The 20,658-nt window shown below is 43.9% G+C and overlaps 1 protein-coding gene across 7 annotated transcripts in view; it reads right to left on the bottom strand.

The window, feature by feature from the left end:
* LOC128327611 (formin-F-like) overlaps positions 1-20,658 on the bottom strand; it is an 88,336-nt gene that overhangs the window by 50,894 nt on the left and 16,784 nt on the right. For 2 of the 7 annotated variants that reach the window (XM_053256606.1, XM_053256608.1), the window contains exon 1: positions 11,171-11,482. The exons of the other annotated variants lie outside the window; for them this stretch is intronic. The gene's annotated coding sequence lies outside the window, so the exon portion shown is untranslated. Of the gene's footprint in view, positions 1-11,170; positions 11,483-20,658 lie in introns of those variants that run through there. 7 annotated transcript variants of the gene reach the window in all.

Genomic DNA, 20,658 nt, shown 5'->3' with positions numbered 1-20,658 from the left:
GCTGTACCCCTTAGGTAAGTTGTGTGTAACATCCCCCAGACTTTGATGGGTATCCCATTGAAATAAACACATGGCACTGAGGAGACACAGAGACAGGCACCTAGAGCACCTGTCTGATGGGGGAATCCCCCAAGGCACCGCACTCATCACACGATGCCTTTTGGAATATGCTGAGCCTGGGGAAATGAATCCCGGCCTCTGTTGGTCTGCACTGCTCCCAGCAGCACAGGTCATGTGGATGTGCAGCTTGCACACTGAAATAGTCAAGAGAGATTGTCTGCGGGAAGGTAGGTTGAACCCTGCCTTACGCCCACCCACCTGCTGAGTCATGTGAATAGACCCAGTGTGTGTAGCTGGTTGTAGGTGACTGCCATCTATTGCCTAAAGTGGAACTGAGGGCAAACTGAATTTCCATTAAAATGTCATCTAAAGCACTTAGAAGTGAATGTGGAAGTTCTTCTGAAGACAAATCATCTGAAATTTTTGAAAGGAGCATTCAAATATACCAACATAATCTAATCAGCAGGGTTCCTCATATTGATGACCAAGATTGCTTGGTCATCACTGGATTTCACCTAGAGTTAAGAGAAACTTTGAGATACTTCCTCAGAAAATTTGAGAGTCTCCCTTCATTCATCTGAGGAACTTCCAGAGAAGAAAAAATAATTTCAAAAAAACATCAGCACATTTTCTCAGGTGAGGAGAGTTTCAGATTCCTAAAGAAAAATTTAAAAGCAATATATTTAAAGAAATACCAAAGACTCCATTCCCCCCCCCCCGATTAGCAACATTTCTCATGCAAATATCATACATCCTAAGTTATGAGAGACCCACGTACATAAACTGTACTTAGACAAAAATGGTTGGAAAACCTGATGCAATTCAACAGCCTGCTGTTCTAATCAGCACATTAGGTCTAATAAAAGGTATCTGTTTTATAGCTGCTTCTCTCAGGAACACAAAGTAACCTTACATAGATTTAACTCACAGATTATTAAGAAACAACTCCATTTTCCCTTTCTTCTTAGGGGTATCTTGGGATCCCCAATGCTTCTAAAGGGGAATCCTTGCTGGATTCACCTTTACAAGCCTCCAAACTGGTCGAACCAGGCCTGGTTCAGCTCAAATTCAGAACAAGCCTCCTTTTTTGCAGGGGCTGTCTAGTTTGAACCAGTTGAACCAGGCCGATACTAATCAAACTGGGTTCAGTTTGAACTAGTTACACACACCCTACTTCTCCTTTCCCTCCATTTTCCTTTACGACTCCACCCACCACAGTCTCTGCAGGATCTCCACTGGGACAAACTTCTAAACCACAAAACATAAAAGATACAGGATACAATGCAAGTACCTTTTGAACCATTTTGGAAACTGTTTTTCTTTGGGGCCAACACAGCAACTACTATTGAAATACTTGCAAACTAGTAGCACTTGAAAAAACTTTAAGTAGGAAGCAAGTGAGGCTCAATTCAGGCTTAGGGGCTTATATGAAGAGCAATTTTTTATGAAAATGAACAGTCAGGAGTTTATAGTGATATACTGTTCATTCCTTATGAAATTCCCAGTGTGCAAGGGCTATAAAACTGGGATCATGTTTTAACAGGGTAGCAAATATACATGATCTTCTTTTAACTGGCAAATTGCAAGATTTTTAATGGATCCTATCAGGCTTCTTGAGGGCAACAAATTTATCTAAGTGCTCATTAACCATCAACAAATAAAATGAGAAGAGCTTGCCTTGTAATTATTGCCACGGCACTTGCCATTATTAGTATGTCCCTACTGTTTTGAAAGAAAAACAAAACCCAGGGAGCTTCTGGCAACAAACACATTTTTGCTAGAAAGTTTTGCAGAGGGAATTCTATGCTACCGAGTTAAAATGGATTTCTATTTATTGCCAAAAGTAAAGCTTTACTTTGAAAATTCCTAATGGTTTGGGGTGATCAAATTTGGAGATAATTGATATTCGCTTTCTTCAAGCCTCATGGTGAAAACTGGGATTATCCATAGATTTCATAATACCATTTAAAGACTGGTAAGACTCCTCCTGCTAGCCATGCACACTTTTAATGTGCATTGCCATTTAAAGCCAGCATGGACAGACTCCCCGGTTGCTGGATTCATGTTCTTTTTAATGAGAAATCTGAGGGACACCAACAAGATTGGGAGCAACAAAATAGTGGTAGGAGAAGAGGCAGAGCCAGAGCCAAAATGGTGCTTCAGGGGATTGAATCTATTATCTACCATACTCAGTGAACCCACTCCATATGAGATGACCTCCATATACAAGTTCAGATCTACATCTGAGTTAATCCAGATCAAGGATTCTAACTTAGGAGGGAAACCCCTTTTGTTGTTCCACCCTTAGTAGTTAGAAATCCTCATTAATTATTACAAATCATCTGGTAATCTACTAGCAGATCCTTATCTACCTTCTGCTCACCACTGGTTTACAGAAAGCTACAGAGCCAGAATCATTTTGGATATTAAAAAGCCTCAGTGAGTGCTAATTTAATTCTGTCAGCATCTCTGCCAACATGTGCAACTACTAGGTCCACATTGAACAAATGATGCTCAGGATGTAACTGGATGTTATGAGTGGCACATGGCTGCCTCCAAACCACTTCTCCAATGCATTTGTTCAGTAACATCCTGAGTCATTTTTGGAAGGGTTGTATATAAATCAAATAAATAAATAAATAATCTAAGAAGAGGAATGGGTGTATGTTCGGCATTTCCCTGCCCCATGCAAGCATAATGAATAATCTGGAATGAGGGTATAGAAACTATGCACACAGTGACATCCATCATTTAATGTCGTCAGCTAGACATTACTGAAGAGACAAAGGAAAAGATGCAAGTTTGTGGCAGCCACAAAGCCCCCACAACATCTAATTAGGCCTTCACAATCTCAGTGTTGAAGGTTCACATTTGAGTTTAAAATTCAAATTTTTCAAGTTCAGATGTTATTTCTCCTTTAAAAGGTTTCAGCTAGGTGCTACCATGGATTAAGTGACCAAAGTTTCCAGGAATATCTTTTCCTTACTGCTAGGCCTACTGCAGGTAAATGTGCTGAACATCCCTTCTGGATCAAGCCCAAGGCCTATCTAGTTCAGCATCCTGTTTCACACAGAGTGGCCGTTTACACACTCTCACTTGCTGTTGTTACCCTGTAACTGGTATTTAGAGGCATCTTGCATCTGAAGCTGGAGGTGGCCTATAGCCACCAGATTAGTAGCCATTGATAGACCTGTCCTCCATGAACTTGTCTAAGCCCCTTTTAAAGCTATCCAAGCTAGTGGCCATCACCACATCCTATGGCAGAGAATTCCATAGATTAATTATGTATTGTGTGAAAAAGTATTTCTTTTTGTTGGTCCTAAATTTCCTGGCCTTCAGTTTCATGGGATGGCCCCTGGTTCTAGTGTTGTGAGAGAGGGAGAAAATTTTCTCTCTGTCCACTCTCTCTACTCCATACATAATTTTATACACTGCGATCATGTCTCCCACTCTCCCTGTAGTCACCTCTTTTCCAAACTAAAAACTGCTGGGAGAGATCATCAGGAGGTTTGGTGCTGGGTGTTATCAATATGCTGATGACACCCAGATTTACTTTTCCATGTCGACCTTATCAGGAAATGGCATATCTTCTCTCAGTGCCTGTCTGCAGGTGGTAATGGGCTGGATGAGGAATAACAAACTGAAGTTGAATCCAAATAAGACAGAGGTACTGACTGTGGGGTTTCGATGGTTTAGATCTGCCTGTTCTGGATGGGGTTACACTACCCCTGAAAGATCAGGTACATAGCTTGGGAGTGCTCCTGGACCCAAAGCTCTCCTTGGTTTCTCAGGTTGAGGAAGTGGCCAGGAGTGCTTTTTATTAGTTCTGGCTGATACATCAGCTATGTCCATTTCTAGAGGTGAATGACCTTAAAGCAGTGGTACATATGTTGGGTAACCTCTGGACTTGACTACTGTAATGCGCTCTGTGTGGGGCTGCCTTTGTACGTAGTCCGAAAACTACAATTGGTACAGAAAGAGGCAACCAGATTGGTCTCTGGGACAACACAAAGGGAACATATAAAACCTGTTTTAAAAGAACTGCATTGGCTGCCAATATGTTTCCGGGTGAAATACAAATTGCTTATAAATTATTATCTATAAAGCCCCTAACAGCTTGGATCCAGGATATTTAAGAGAGTGCCTCCTTTGTCATGAACCCTGCCACCTTTTACAATCTTCTGGAGAGGTCCAGTTACAGTTGCCACCAGTTCATCTGGTGGCGACTCAGAAACAGACATTCTTGGTGGCTGCCCCAGGGCTTTGGAATATGCTCCCTGCTGAAATAACAGCATCTCCTACTCTGCTTGTTTTCCGGAAGATCCTCAAGATTCTTCTGTTCTCACTAGCTTTTAATTAGAATTTTAATAATTTTAATAATTTTATATTGATTTTATTAAAAATTAAATTAAAATGTTTCATTTTTAAACTTTTGATTGTTTATTATTTGTTTTAAATTGTTTTTAGTATTTGTTTGTTGTGAATCGCCCTGAGACCTTGGGTTAGGGCGGTATAAAAATGTGCTAAATAAATAAATAAATAAATAAATAAATAAGTTTTATGTATTTTGATCAGTGATCTTTTAATATTACAATTTGTACACCGTCTTGAGAAGTGCATATCAGGCAGTATAAAAATATGATAGATAGATAGATAGATAGATAGATAGATAGATAGATAGATAGATAGAATAATAAAAAGCCCCAGATGCTGTAGCCTTAACTCATAAGGAAGGTTGCCCTCTTCTGTACTTTATCCAGTTCTACAATGTCCTTCTTAAGATACGCTGACCAGAATTGTACACAGTACTCCAAATGAGACTGCACCATAGATTTGTATAAGGCATTATAATTAGCATTTTTATTTTCAACCTCCTTCCTAATGATCCCTAGCATGGAATTTGCCTTTTTCACAGCAGCTGCACACAGTTGACATTTTCAGCGAGCTGCCCACCACAACCCAAAGATCTCTCTCCTGGTCAGTCACTGACAGCTCAGACCCCATCAATGCATATGTGAAGTTGGGGTTTTTTTTGTCCCAATATGCATCGCTCAACACTTGCTAACATTGAACTGCATTTTATTGCGAACTCACTCAATTTCTAGAGATCCACTTGGAACTCCTCACAATCTGTTGTGGATTTCACTAACCTAAATAGTTTAGTGTCACCTGAATATCTGGCCACTTCACTGGCTGCCCCAAATTTTTGATCATTTATGAAAAAGTTACAGATCCCTGAGGGACCTCACTTCTTACTTCCCTCCATTGTGAAAACTGTTCCTATACTGTGTTTTCTGTCCTTCAACCAGTTACCAATCCTTACATGAACCTGTTCCCTTATCCCATGACTGCTAAGAGCCTTTGGTGGGGAACTTTGTCAAAAGCTTTTTGGAAGTCCAAGTATACTATGTCAACTAGATCACCTTTGTCTACATGCCTGTTGACACTCTCAAGGAACTCAGAATTAGTGAGGCAAGACTTGCCCTTGCAGATGCCATTTTGGTTCTCCTTCAGCAAGGCCTGTTCTTCTATATGTTAAACAATGTTGTCCTTAAGTACGCTTTCCATCAATATACGCAGCATCCACATACTGTACAAGCACTGATTCGCTGTGGCCCTTGGCATCCCTGGAAGTTTCCCCTGCACTTTGCACTCTTACTGGCTGTTGGGTGGCTGCATGTGCTCATGAGGGGCTGAAGAAGATGGAGACTCACAGAGGTGGATGGAGCCTGCACAAAAAGGGCAGAGTGCTGTGACCCCATCCCCTGGGTGCAGGCAGGTACTTCCCTGGCAAAAGCTTGGAAAATGTGGATGAATGGATGAGCCCTCTGGATGAATGGATGAGCTATTCATGGGGAAGAATGGATGAGTCCTCTGTTGTCACTGTGGGGGCAGTGGCTGGTGCTGTTTGGAGGCAGATGGCCTGGAGGGCCTGCTTACCCCTTGCGCAGCTGGAAGGGAGGCCATCTGGCTGGCCCTAGGCCTCTTGTCTTGGATTGGGTGACCAATATCCACAGCGGCCCCAGGGGTGATGCCCCTGATTTCCAGCAGGACCGAGGCAAGCATGTTGTAGTGGGCCATTACCCAGGGCTCTACTCTGGACATCTTATTGTGTATGGTGACCTCTTTGAGGATGGTGTGTGTGTGTGGTGCTGCTGCCTCTCTCTGCACCTATTGCAGTGCAATGGTACCAATGGGCAGCCATCTGTTCAGAGTTCCATCCGTAGGTAGACTCATTCCGGAAGCATTTCTGCAGCTGGGTCTGCACCCCATCTTTGATCCAGAGCTCGACAAATACCCCTGTCTCCACCTTAGAGGCGTCTGTGGCTTGACTGCTCCCCATGGGGTCTCCAGTGGTGCATCCACCTATGAATAGTATGGGCAAGGAAGGCTTCTGAGACTCAATGGCTGTTTGGACCAGGTAGGCATCAACAATAAACTAAATGTTGTGAGCAACCAAACTCTGGTCATGCGGCTGGGAATTGAGGCGGGTGTATGCAATTGGGGCGGGTGTATGTGGGTGCATGCGGGTGTATGGGCTGCCCACCACATGCATGCTTGTACAGTACTGGATGTTGGCAGAAAAACATGGTGGGTGTGGCCATAAAAACAGTGCCCACATAGCGGAATAGTCCCAGGTGTAGGGATATTGCTCTTGAGGCTCCATCCTTCGTATCAATTGCAAAAAAATCAACAATAGCATGATGGAGCACATCAAACCATGGGACAGCTGCAGGGCATTATAGAAGGGCAAGAATGAATGTGGAGGGCATCACTGACAAATTCATTGAGTGCTCATAGGGAGGAAGCAGGTGTGGGCTTGAGAATGGCCAAGGGTGGCCTTGGAGAGATGGCAGCTCCACATCTGTGCCTCATTCTTTGAGCAGGATAAGGTGCCTCTCTTTTACCAACCCCCTCATCAAAACATCCCTGCTGGTTCAGAAGTCGATGAGCAACCTTCTTAACATTAGTGAGGCTCATGGAAGGGGGGGGGGACAATGAGTACATCATTGTATTTATACAAACAAGATACACTCCATTATGTAGTTAACCAACGAGGGGAAGAACAGGTGTGTTGGAATCAAGCTGTGCACTACCACAATGACAGCCCACTGGCATTCTACAGCCTCACTTTTGCCAGGTTGCTCTTTTCCATCATAGAACTACATTGGAGATGCAGCAAGGGCAACCTGTGCCCCAGTCTTTTAACAGCAGAGTACTATGCTGTTCTGCTTCTTGAGAAGAGAGTCCTCACCTTGAGTGCACTGGCACCTCTGCCTGCCACCTGCTATCTGCCCAGGGTCCTGGCAAGGGTGGCCACTGTTGATGCACACCTGTGCAGCAGGTAACACCTTTCCTATGCCAAGCCTAGGCTGTGGGTGGGAAAACAGCATGGGCTATTCTGAGAGGGGCATTGCACCAGGCAACCTTTGTGGCACACCACTATCAATTTTAGGGGGTCCTGCTGGGGCACACAACTGCAGTGCAGTGCAATGGAGTGCATATCAATTTATTTCCACAGACAGCTGCCTGCTTGGCTCAAGAGGCATGTGCTTCCACAGGTGGGATGGCCTTCCCACTGTCCACCATCCCCATCTTTCTCCCCCCCCCCAAAAAAAGTCCCTTGACAGCGGCAAGAAGCCAGGAGTACTCTAAAAAGATGTGTCTCTTTAATGTGTCACCACACACGTCACTGTTGCCAGGCAGAATGGGGAAGAGAGGTGAGGATGGAAGAGAGGTGAGGTGGGGCATGGCACTGTGGCCAAGAGATGGCCAGCGAGAGCCACGGTATGCACAGAGCAGCTGCATCCCTGGGTGGGTCTGCACCGCTACCTCTATGGTTTGAAAATTTGCACAAAATTACAGTTATGGCGGTGCCCGGGTTTGAATGTAACCCTTTGATGGCTGCAGATCTGGGTGGCAAACCTTTCTGAAAACCAAAGGTTCAATCTGGAGTTTGGTGAGGCCAACCACAGGTTGCTTTCAGGCTGAAACCAGAGTTTCACGAATTCTGACATACTGGAGTTCTAACCTCTGCGCCATTTAACTCTGGTTTCTAGGGATGTGCACAAAACCGGTTCGCCCGGTTCGGTTCGGAAACCTGTTGTTTCTGGGGTATTCTGAGTGTGGATTCTATGATAGCAAATGAGATTTTCAATGAGACACCATGAATCCACTCTAATATGCTATCATAGAATCCACACTCAATACCTCAGAAACAAGAGAACCCTGTACCCCGTGGGTTAGAAACCCATGGGAGTGGTTGGCACCCTATGTGCACTACACCACCACTCACTCTGGGCCACCCCAGCACCCCCCCAAGTGCACTTATGGGGCTACTGAAAGCTCCATTATAACTTATTATGAGGAAAAACCTTAAAGACGCGTAAACTTCAACAATTTACCAAAAATCAGCCCTCTGCCCAAATCCTTTGAAAAAATTCAGGTAGCTTCCTTGCCCCTACCTGGCACTACCACCAACCCCACACTGCTCTAGTCCACCCCTTTGCCCCCGATGTGAAGCTATACATTTGCTGACACCTCCATGCTTCTTTATGGAGAAAAACCTTAAAGACGCGTAAACTTCAAAAATCACTTAAAAATCACCCCTTTGCCCAATTCCTTTCAAATAATTCAGGTAGCTTCCTTGCCCACCCTAGGAACTACCAGCCACCACACTGCACTCTACGACACCCCTTTCCCCCCGACACGAAGCTATACATTTGCTGCAATCCTAATTATTCTCTATGAGGAATTCAAAAATACTTTAACAATTCACCAATAATCAGAGGAGTGTCCAGTTGCCTTGGGATTTTTTGGGTGGTAGGCACCCCTGTCTGTCTACCACCCACCCCGCTTTTGTTCCCCTAGGTACTCCACAATAGGGGATATGGACTGGTTCGGGTCCCATTATACTCTATGAGAAAAATAATTAAAAATATTTCAAATATTCATAAAAAATCATAGGGGTGTCTGATTGCTTCAGGGTTTGCATGGTTGTTGGCACCCATGGGTGCTCCACAATAAGAAATAATGGCCTGGTTCGAGTCCCATTATATCCTATGAGAAAAAAATAAAAATAATTTTCAAAAATTCATTAAAAATCGTACGAGTGTCCGATTGCTTTGGGGTTTGGGTGACAGGTACCCTTGGGTGCCAGCTACCATCCTACCAATTTTAGGGTGTCTGAACCAGTCCGAACTGAACCGCTGAACCGGAACCGGTTGGATCCAAACCGGTTCAGATCCAAACCGGTTCTCACATCCCTACTGGTTTCATGATACACCTGAACTCGGCCTCTGTATACCTGGAACTTTGGTTCAGGCCCACTGTGGCTACCAGCCATGGTCAAGCAGGTTGCAGACCCCATATGTTACTTGGTTAGCTTGACAAATGTCTGGATAGTGCATGAACATATAGATCATTTGCGACAGTGCCTTCCAACTCAGGAAGGCAACTGAAAACTAAACCCAATTTTGGAGAGCTGTCTGAAACTGGTAGTCCTCAAGGATCTGTGGTGGGAAGAGGTAGTGTAGTTGGAAACTTGGCTGAAGGGGATATATACAAGATCTGAACTTTCCACCAACCTGGGAAAGGGGAGTGGTCTTTTGCCAGAAATGACTGCTGACTCTACCCCCAGAAAGTCAGTTGTCTATTAAGCCCTGACTGTTTAATGACCTGAGTGTCAGTGACAGGTTCCAGCTTATTTGAAAGATTGTTGATATTTGCTTGTGTTTTACTGTTGTTTACTGATATCCGTAAAATCTTAAAGTGGAGAGACCAGACTAGGAGCCTAGGGGCATCACTCTATAGAGTTTGCTTGTTAGTTTTGGATTGTCGGGTTTGTTTAGAAAAGTGCTCGTACCTTTACCTGACTCATCCCTTTCGTGTTGCATGTTTTCGTGTTGCGTGCTTGAAGAATAAAGCATGTTCTGCAGAGCTTTGCTTGCAGTACTCTTATATATCACAGTCATTTATTGTGGTTCTTGATTACAAAGATAATTATGGCTCAGATCCACACCAACATACTACCAATATCAAACACATGTTCAGTGTAATCTTATGATTGCTTACTCAGAAATGTTCAGTGGCTTATTCCCTAGTAAATGAGCTTAGGATTGTATCCTGACCTATTTAACAATACCAATACACTGCTAGTGAGGGTCTCCTGGCCTGTCCCTGCTTGCCTCTGCTCTATGACCCCTGCTTTGACTCTTCAGGTACTTCCTGTAAGTGAGTCAGTCTTCTTCCTTTCCTCCTAGAGAGAAGATGGAAACATTTTTTCTCTCTCTCTTTCCCTATCTATTCATTATGTACCTGATAGATAGGATAGGTCTTTCCTATCTCAAATGTACAGTACTTCACCAATAAATCAATTTAGTTTAGACTCTACAGTGATCTCCATGCTTGTTCCTTAAATAGCTGCAACTCTGCACTCTGTAACTGGAGTAGTAGCTTCCTTGGTGCTTTGCTAAATAATCACAAACCCCAACAGAGACATTGACAGGCGAGAGAGGCACCTGCACAGCGAGCCTCTCCAAATGTTTGCAGTATGTTTACAGAGCAGTGGTGTAGTGACATTGGTGGTGGCCTGTGTTGAAATAATTGGATGGGCTTGAACCACTGCTGCCACAGCCTCTGTCACTGCCACCATCCGGATCATTGTTTCCAATCTTCCATGGTTGGGCAAGGTGATTGAGTAGGTGGCATCCTCTCAGCTCCAGGCAGTCTTGGAGGAAAAAGATTATCTAGACCAGTGATTCTCAAACTTGGGTCCTCAGGTGTTATTGGACTTCAACTCCCATAATCCCCAACCAAAGGCCACTGAGGCTGGGGATTATGGGAGCTGAAGTCCAATAACACCTGAGGACCCAAGTTTGAGAATCACTGATCTAGACCCATTTCAAACTGGTTTTCAGGCAGGCTATGGAATTGAGACTGCCTTGGTTGACCTGCTGGCTGATATCCAATTGGGTATTGATAGAGAAAGTGTGACACTCTTGATCCTTTTGGATTTCTCGGCAGCTTACAATACCATTGACCATGGTATCCTTCTTGGTCTTCTGAGGGAGTTGGAATTGGGTGGCACTTACAGTGGTTCCGTTCCTACCTCTCTGGCAGATTCCAGACGGTGTTGCTTGGAGACGGTTGCTCTGCAAAGCAGGAGTTCACGTATGGATTTCCACAAGGCTCCATATTGTCTCCAATGTTGTTTAACATCTACATGAAACCGCTGGGAGAGATCATAAGGAGATTTGGTGCAGGGCAGTGTTCCCTTTAAGGTGTGTGCATGTGTACGCGCTTGCAAGTTTTTTGATGTCTGCTCAGTTAATTTTAGATCCTGCTCAGGTTAGGACCCATTCCGAATGCACATACGCACACACTGCCTTGATACTGCTGCTGATTAAAAAGAAACTCATTCCACACACAGATTAAAAAAAATTAGAGAGAACACTGGTGCAGGGTGTCATCAATATGCTAATGACACCCAAATCTATTTCTCCATATCAGCTTCATCAGGTAATGCCATTCCTTCTCTAAATGCCTGCCTAGGGGTGGTAGTGGGCTGGACAAGGGATAAACTGAAATTGAATCCAAATAAGATGGAGGTACTGACTGTGGGAGCTCAGAACTCGAGAGATAGTTTAGTTCTGCCTGTTCTGGATGGGGTTACACTCCACCAGAAAGAACAAGCATGTTGCTTGGGTGTGCTCCTGGATCCAAAACTCTCTCTGGTTTCTCAGAGTGAGGTAGTGGCCAGGGGAAGTTTTTATCAGCTTCAGCTGATGTCAGCTATGCCCATCACTGGGGGTAAATGACTTTAACATAATGCTACATATACCAATTACCTCCAGGCTTGACTACTGTAATGCACCCTACATGGGGCTGCCTTTATACATAGCCCAGAACCTTCAGTCGGTGCAGAATGCGGCATCCAGACTGGTCTCCCGGATAACCTGAAGAGACCATATAACACTCATCTTAAAAGAACTGCACTGGCTGCTATGTTTCTGAGCGAAATTCAAAGTGCTGGTTATTAGCTATAAAGCCCTTAACCGCTTGAGTCCAGGGTATTTAAGAGAGTGCCTCCTTTTTCATGACTCCTCCTTCCTATTAAGATCATCTGGGGAGGTTGGGTTACAAGTACCACTGGTTCATTTGTTGGCTACTCTTGACTGGGCCTCTGTGGCTGCCCAGGGCTCTGGAATGCACTCTCTGTCAAAATCAGAGCTTCTCCATCGATGGCTGTTTTTAAAAAGACCCTTTAGACACACCTGTTTTCTCAAGCTTTAATTAATTAATTTTAAATGGTCTGTTTTATATAATAAAACTTTATTAATCATTTTATCTCGTTTTATACTTGTTCTGTTTTAACTTATGTACACTGCCTAGGGATGCATATGTTAGACCAGGGTTTCTCAACGTGTGGGTCCCCAGATGTGATTGGACTTCAGCTCCCATAATCCCCAGCCCCCGTGGCCTTTGGTAGGAATTATGGGAGTTGAAGTCCAATTACATCTGGGGACCCACACGTTGAGAATCCCTCTGTTAGACGGTATAGAAACATGATACAGTGATATTACAAGAAGCATCAATAACCTGCGCTATGCTGATGACACCACTCTGATAGCTGAAAATGCGGATGATCTGCAAGCTCTAGTAATGAAAGTCAAGGAGCACAGTGGAAAAAATGGGACTACAATTAAATGTAAAGAAGACTAAACTAATGACACCAGGTACAGCAACCAGCCTCAGAATGTATAATGAAGACACTGAAGTGGTGGATAGCTTCTGCCTTCTAGGATAGACCTTCAACAGTAAAGAATCCTGCAATCAAGAAATACGCAGCAGACTAGCACTTGGTAGTGTTGCAATGAAGGCCTTGGAAAGGATATTTAGATGCTTGCCATGACGTGTCTATACCTACAAAGATTAGAATCATTCAGTCAGTGGCTTTTTCCATGACACTCTATGGAGGCAAAAGCTGGGCTTTGAAGAAGCAAGACAGAAAAAGCATTAACACATTTGAACTTTGGTGCTGGAGAAGACTTTTGAGGATACCATGGACAGCCAGGAAAACAAACAAATGGATCATAGAACAAACCAATCCAGGATTTCCACATTTCCACAAATGGCCAGGCTCAAATTATCGTACTTCGGACACATTATGTGAAAACCCAGCTCCCTTGAGAAGTCCATAATGCTGGGGAAAGTTGAAGGAAAGAGAAGAGGACGACCAGCAGCAAGGTGGATGGACTTGATTACAACAGCAATGAATGCACCACTGAGAGACCTTAAACACCAAGCTGAAGCCAGATCACCTTGGAGAGAATCTATCTATGTGGTTGCTAAGAGTTGACACCAACTTGACGGCACTTAATCAATCAATCAATATTACATAACACCAGTTGGAATCAGGCAAAAAGAATGAAAGCTTCTATTCTGTGAAAGAAGCTTTTACACTTTGATGATTTATTTAAAATTAAACCCACACAGTTATAGACATATGAAATGTGTATACACACATACAGTAAATGAAAGACTTCAGACCACTCTTTAGTCTTGATTTTTTTCTGTATCTATTCCATAATATGGTGAAAAGGAGCAAAGGTGGGGCAGTGATGTGTCTATTTGGCCTTGCATAAATGTACAGTATGGTTTATTATTCTGTATGCTTCATTTTTGAAAGGCTGCCCTAAAATACATTGTTTTAGTCCAATCATGAAAACACTTAATCCCTAATGTTCCATTTTCTAGTTCCTTAGAGGAACCAGTGGGATTTTTTTTTTTTTAAAGATCAGTCTATTTTCAGTGTGTACTGTAATTCGTTTACTACTATTTCATCTCTATTGTGCCATCTAGTGGCTAAAGAAGCTCACTACTCATATTTTGGATTTTTCCAAAAATCACATTGACAGGTTTTTTAAAAATGGTAAATGTACACCAGGCAGAGCTAGTTGAAACCAACTCCACACCATACAGCAGAAATGGTGAGTCTTCCAGTCTGGGTCCATATCTAAGGAATATAATATCTTCTTTGTGTTCAGAAGACATCCATCTATTGAATTTCTTCAAAGACTGTTCTCTCATAACAGAAAGGCACAAAAGCACTAGTCTATAACATGGCTGACTGAGTTGGGAAGCACAGGAAGGCAGGCATAAAGATGTAAGGACATACCACAAGAGAACCACAGGTCATCAGAAGCTTCTTATGGCATGTGCTTTAATGACATTATTATTATCTTTGGAAAAAATTCTTCTAGCACAGAGACCAGTTCAAATGTTAGCTGCAACCAGCTCTGTTACTATGGTTTGGGTTTTGTTAAAGGAAGAATGAAATGCACAGTAAATATTATCTACTTTTCATTCTCTTTTAATTCTTTTAAATGCTATGAGACTATCAATTTACGGATCATCCAGGGATTGTGTTGTCCCTCAATACAGCAAGGCAATGTTACCCACTGCCATTTATAAGTCTATATAGTAGTCCTATATAGACTACTGTGATGTACTTTGCATGGGGCTGCCTTTGAAGACTAGGAGTTGGAGGATATAGGTGAAGCAAACCTTTGAAGAAAAATATTTAACAGGGTCTAGTGAAAAAATATGAACATGTGGAGTGTTAGCTGCAATGGCAGCCAGGTGAACCTTCAAAGAAGAGACTGAAAGGTTCAGACTTTTAAATTGTAAGAATAAAACTGAAATATACATGGGGGAGGCGCTCTCTCTCTCTCTCTCATTCTCTCTCTTTCTCTTTCACTCTAGCCTCAGAATGACAACCAAGGCAGAGGGTCCTCTGATGTCGCTATCCCGGTGATTGAGGGGGCGGGGTTACCTCCAAAAGTCTCTATAGCTCTAGAAGGTTTTCCGGGGTTTGTCTATGCAGGCGCCGACGTCCATAGTGTGGAGGACAATAGGACCACTACCAAGAACTAACCTCACATACCTTTCACACACACAAATCTACCCCTGGTTTCCCCCCACAAGTTATTTTCTTTTCAGCAACCTACTATATCTTGAGATCTGGGTCTCTAAAGACTGCCTGCTCTCATGTGAACTCGCTCAACTGTTCATCACCCACTGATGCCTTTCTCCAGATGCCCCCACCATCAAAACTTAGAGCCAATTGGCACTGGCAACCAGATCTTGGTTGCAACACCCATTCTTTGGAATGCCTTGGATGCCAGGAAATCTCACCTGGCATCAAATATCTTAATTTAAGAGCTTTATACTCACCCAGGCCTTTTAGTCTCGGTTAGACTACTGTTTGTAGAATAGCTTGTGTTGGCCCAGTGTTTTACAGTTTTTAAAATGTTGTTAAGTATTCTTGCTGTTTTACTCTCCTATTGTTGTTTTATCATAATTTTGTATTATGATCTCTAGATTGCTTTAACTTTGCTTTAAGCCACCCTGGGAATTTTTGAACTGAAGGGCAATGTAATAAATTTCTCAGATAAATAATCGTGTACGATAGAGATCTTCAAATATAAATAACCTCACTGTCTGAGGCACAGCTTCCCAGCTTCTATTTTCCCACCACTTAACAAAGAGTGATATATAATCATATCACCAGTTTATTATGGACGGTATGATCAAAAGATACAGCCCCCAGCCTATTCAATAAGCAAGAATATGTGCTGAAAGTGCACCTGTGGTGATGTTCTTTCATCATGTCTGGAGACTGTTTAGAACTTGTTTAAACAAATAATTGGAGCACGTGCGTAGGTGCCATTCAGAAGAACAGCCCCCACACAGGATAAATGGATGTACTGGGAGGGTGTCGGGACATAGGAGGAGAGCTGGTCTTGTGGTAGCAAGCATTAATTGTCCCCTTTGCTAAGCTGCCTTCTACCTTCTAAGTAGAAGGTATTATAATGGTCTGCCCTGGTTTGCATATGAATGGAAGACTACATGTGAGCACTGTAAGATATTCCCCTTGAGGATGGAACTGCTCTGGTAAAAGCATCTGCATGCTTGCATGAAGAAGGTCCCAAAGTCCCGCTTGTTGGAAGTGAAGGACTTTGCGTTGTCTCTTGTCTCAAAGACAGTGGAGGACAGACTAGTGAGTCAGAGGGCTAGAGGGTCAAGACATTGGTCATCCCTTCTCTACTGCTCTGACATTATCCCTTTGGAATGTAGATTGCTACTCTTAGGGACTAACTTCCTTCCTTCGCGCTTTGCACTTTCCCCTCCCTTTCTCTTCCTGTTCCTTCTACCTTGCAATATGCAAGCTCCTCTCCCTGCACCTTGTGTGCAGAGATGCAGAATCCATCTGCATCCAGATAGATAGATAGATTAGAGATCTTAACTCCTCTCTTTCCTATCTAGAATGGAGTTCTCTAATAAATACCACTTATATTGATTTGAAACTATGAACTGGCTCCAAGTTACTCTACTCTCAGCATACATGCATGCCTAACTAAATTCCACTGTGTTGTGCCTCTGTGAACTCTGCTATAATGGAAAAGGGTTTCTCCTACTAGAGAGAATTCCCAACAGGTTATGGGAGCCCAGAATTTTGAGCTGCATGTACTGCAACTAAACAGTTAAGTCTGTTCCAGGAGATCCAGTGAGATCTAGCCATGGACACTTTGAATTGCTAATCTACAGCAGCTGCCATTTTAGGGAGCTCAGTGAGGATGGCTACTTACCTAGAGGGAAAGCTCAGGCTGACTATCCTGAACCCAGACAATTACTTGGAATGGAAAACTCGACTGAGGATTTCATTGCGAGCCAAAGGACTACAGAAAGTCACTAAAGAAGACCCCGCTGCAGATGGAACCACAGCTGCTGAGAAAACTGCTAAAGAGATGTGGCAACTCAAAAATGCTAAAGGTCAAGCTCTGATAGCTTCTTCCGTGAGTAAAAATTATCTTTCTACCATATGTGATCTTGAGACCTCAAAGGAAATGCTAAGCAAGCTAGATTCCTTGCATATGAAAAAGGGGTGGGCATACACCTTTAACTTGAGAAAGAAAATGCAGAATCTCCAGTATAAAGACGGAGACTGTTTTGCCACGCATGTTGCTGCTATGGGACTTTTTTGCTGCACTTAAAGCTGCAGAGGAGGAATTTACAGAGAATCAGAAGCTGGAAGCTCTGTTCCTAAGCATGCCACTTAGCTATAGCAATATAATCGGCCAATTGGAAACCCACACCGCTCTAACCTTTGAGAGAGCTGTGGAAACTATCTCTTCTGAGGCAAGCAGAAAGGAAGTTTTGAATTCTTGACATGAAGGTGAATTGGCAAATAACTTTGCTCTTAAGGCAACAATTGGCCATTCCAGAGGAAACCCAAGTTGGGCAGGGAATGCTACAAGAGGAAACCACATGGGCCCCCCACATTTGCATACAAAGAGGTCTGGCTCCATTGCCAAGAGAACTCAGTCCAGAGAGAGAGGTCACATGATCGCCAGCAGGGAGACTGCTCCTGGAATGAGGCCAACTGGGACTAATGCCTTTAGATGTTTTCTGTGTAACCAATTTGTCCACAAGGTGGTGAACTGTCCCGAGAATCAGACAAGGAAAGCTGACTTTACAGAAAGATATTCAGATAAGAATTTTAGTGTTTCCCTGATGCAAGGCGATGAAAAGTTTATTCTGGACACAGGTTCAATGCTCCATATTTCAAATCATTTAGGTTTCTATACCGAACTGCTTGATATTCCTGAAGAGATTGTTCATTTGGGCAATAATACTACAATTAAAGCAAAGAAGAAAGGCGAAGGAATTTTGTATTGCAAGTTATTGGATGGATCAGTTAAACAATTTTTGTGTGAGAGATGTTTTATATATCCCTGACTTCTCAAGCTCCTTGCTTTCAATATCCAAGCTAGAGAAACAAGGCTGTGAACTGTATATTAGAAATGGACAATGTGTTGTTACCTAGAATGGAGAAGTTTGCCTTGTAGGCGCTGAATGCAAAGGCCTGTACAGCATGCAGGAACATCATGTATCAAAGACAGACAGAGAAAGACCAGCCTGGTCCAAACCTGAAGCATGCCAGCCCAGTGAAGTGAACCTTGCTCAGTCATGCTCGCATGAAAACTGCTTGCAACGGTGGCATAGACGCCTGGGACACAGGAGCTATGAGTCAATCCAGAACATGAAGGAAAGGAGATTAGCTGATGGCATTGATTTTGTACCGTGTGTCATTGTAACTAACTGTGTTTGTTGTCTTGAGTCCAAAGCAGTTAACAAGCCATTTCCTAAGCAGAGTGAAAGGAAGACCAGAAGACCCTTGGAGCTGATCCACAGCGACATATCTGGACCACTACCAGCAGCCATAGGTAATTTCAAATATTTTCTCACATTCATCGATGATTTCACATGACACACGATTGTATTTCTACTAAAGGATAAATCACAGATGCTCAAGAAACTCCAGGACTACGTGGCCATGGCAAGCAACAAATTTGAGCGGAAGCCAAAGATCCTGCGCACAATGGAAGAGAATATATGTCCAGTGCCACACAGCAGTTCCTGAGAGAACATGGAATCGTGCATCAAACCATGGTAGCTTACAACCCATCGCAGAATGAAGTGTCAGAGAACAGAAGCCGCCTAGACATGGTAAGATGCATGCTTGCTGGTGCACACCTCCCACAGAAACTCTGGGGAGAAGGCATCATGTCTGTTACATACATACAAAACAGAATGCACACAAAGCCTGTAGGAACAACACCATATGAACTTTGGCATGGTCATAAGCTGTCCATGACGCATTTGCGTGTCTTTGGAAGCACGGCTTACTCATACATCCCAAAGGGAAAAAGGACTAAGTTAGGGGTTAGGGCCACAAAAGGGATTTTTGTAGGCTACTCAGCACAATCCAAAGGCTACAGAATTCTGGATCCTGACACCAACAAGATAACCATAAGCAGATCAGTGTATTTTGATAAGAATGAAAGAGCTACGTCTTCAGAGGGGGCCTACACCGAAGCAAGCAACCAGACCAAACACCCTGATGACTGGATTATGCTTCCTGTTCTCAGCGGAATTGAGGAAGAAGAGACAGCAGATCCAGATCCAAACACACTCGACACAGAGACCTCCAGCGATCCACTAGACGCACCTGAGATAATAGAAGGGACCACAAAGGGTGAGGTGAGGCACTCAATGCGCTCAGCCAGAGGTGTTCCAGCTCCAAGACTGTCCTACCTCACAAGAACGGCGAAACAACCAGAACCCTCATCATGGGAGGAAGTGTCCCAGCTACCACAACCAGAAGCCCAGAAGTGGAAACAAGCTGCAATTGAAGAGCTTGAGGCTCTACAGAAAAACAAAACCTGGACTCTTACTAAGTTACCTCAGGGTAGGAAAGTTATAGGCTGCAAATGGGTTTTCAAACTCAAACATGATGCTGATGCTGAGATTCAGCGCTACAAAGCCTGATTAGTAGCAAAAGGATATTCACAGAAATATGATTATGACGAAACATTTGCACCAGTGGTCAAACACACCACAGTAAGGACTCTTTTAAGTATTGCTGCTAGCAAAGGAATGCATGTTGAACACCTAGACATGAAAACTGCATTCTTGCATGGCGAACTAGAAGAGGACATTTACATGCAACAACCACCAGGTTTCTTAGAGAAAGATAAAGAGGACCTTGTATGCAAACTGCAAAAGAGCATTTATGGTTTAAAACAGGCTGCCAGAGCATGGAACACAAAACTAAATGATATGCTGCTTCAAGCAAACTTCTAAAGAAGTGAAGCTGATTCCTGCCTGTACACGAAATGCAGAGATGGCAAATGGACTTACATTTTGGCGTATGTTGATGATTTGATTCTTGCCTATGAGAATCCAGATGACAGCAAAGAAATAATGCATCATCTGAACAGAGATGTGGAAGCCAAGCAACTTGGCAACATTGCACACTACTCAGGCATTCAAGTTCAAAGAGAGAAAGATGGAAGTTTCCTCATCAACCAAGAACAGAAAATTAAAGACCTGATAAACCTGCTCAGACTGGAAGATGAGTATCCTACACCAACTCCAATGGAAGTGAACTACATAAAGCAAGAAGATCAAACTGAGCCACTCTCTGACAACCATAGATATCGTGAAGCATTGGGTAAGCTTCTATATATCAGTACACTCACTAGGCCAGATATTAGTACAGCAGTTGGCAGGGCCGGCGCGTCCATTAAGGCGAACTAGGCAGTTGCCTAGAGCGCCAAAATGGAGGGGGCGCTGGCGCCAAAAAGTCCCCCCGCCGGGACAAAGCCTCCTTCCCATGCTCCGAAATGCTCGTTGCCCCTTCAGAGGCGCGCGCCCTCCCCCATACCCCTGGGCCCTCTGCACGTGCTCAGAGGCGCCCCTTCGCCCCGAAGGAGCCTTGCCCTCAGGATCTGGATCCGGGCACAAGAAGAGGCTGGCTGGGCCTCCCGTCCCGTCAGCCCAGCGCTGGGCGGGGGTGTGTCCCGTCGGGCAGGACGGGGAGGGCGCCACCTCTCCACCTTGAAAAGCCCCTCCCTGGCCCCGCCGCTGCCAGAGCAGCTGCCGCGCGATGAAGCCGGGCCCGAGGAGCAGGGGGGCGCGCGGAGGCGGCGGCGGCGGCAGGAGGCGCCTGGGACAGCCCTGCCAAGAGCA

Source organism: Hemicordylus capensis, chromosome 5 (genome assembly GCF_027244095.1).
Source record: "Hemicordylus capensis ecotype Gifberg chromosome 5, rHemCap1.1.pri, whole genome shotgun sequence".
Lineage (NCBI taxonomy): Eukaryota > Metazoa > Chordata > Lepidosauria > Squamata > Cordylidae > Hemicordylus > Hemicordylus capensis.
The sequence above is the reverse complement of the archived record's forward strand: the minus strand, read 5'-3'. Positions and strand labels throughout refer to the sequence as shown.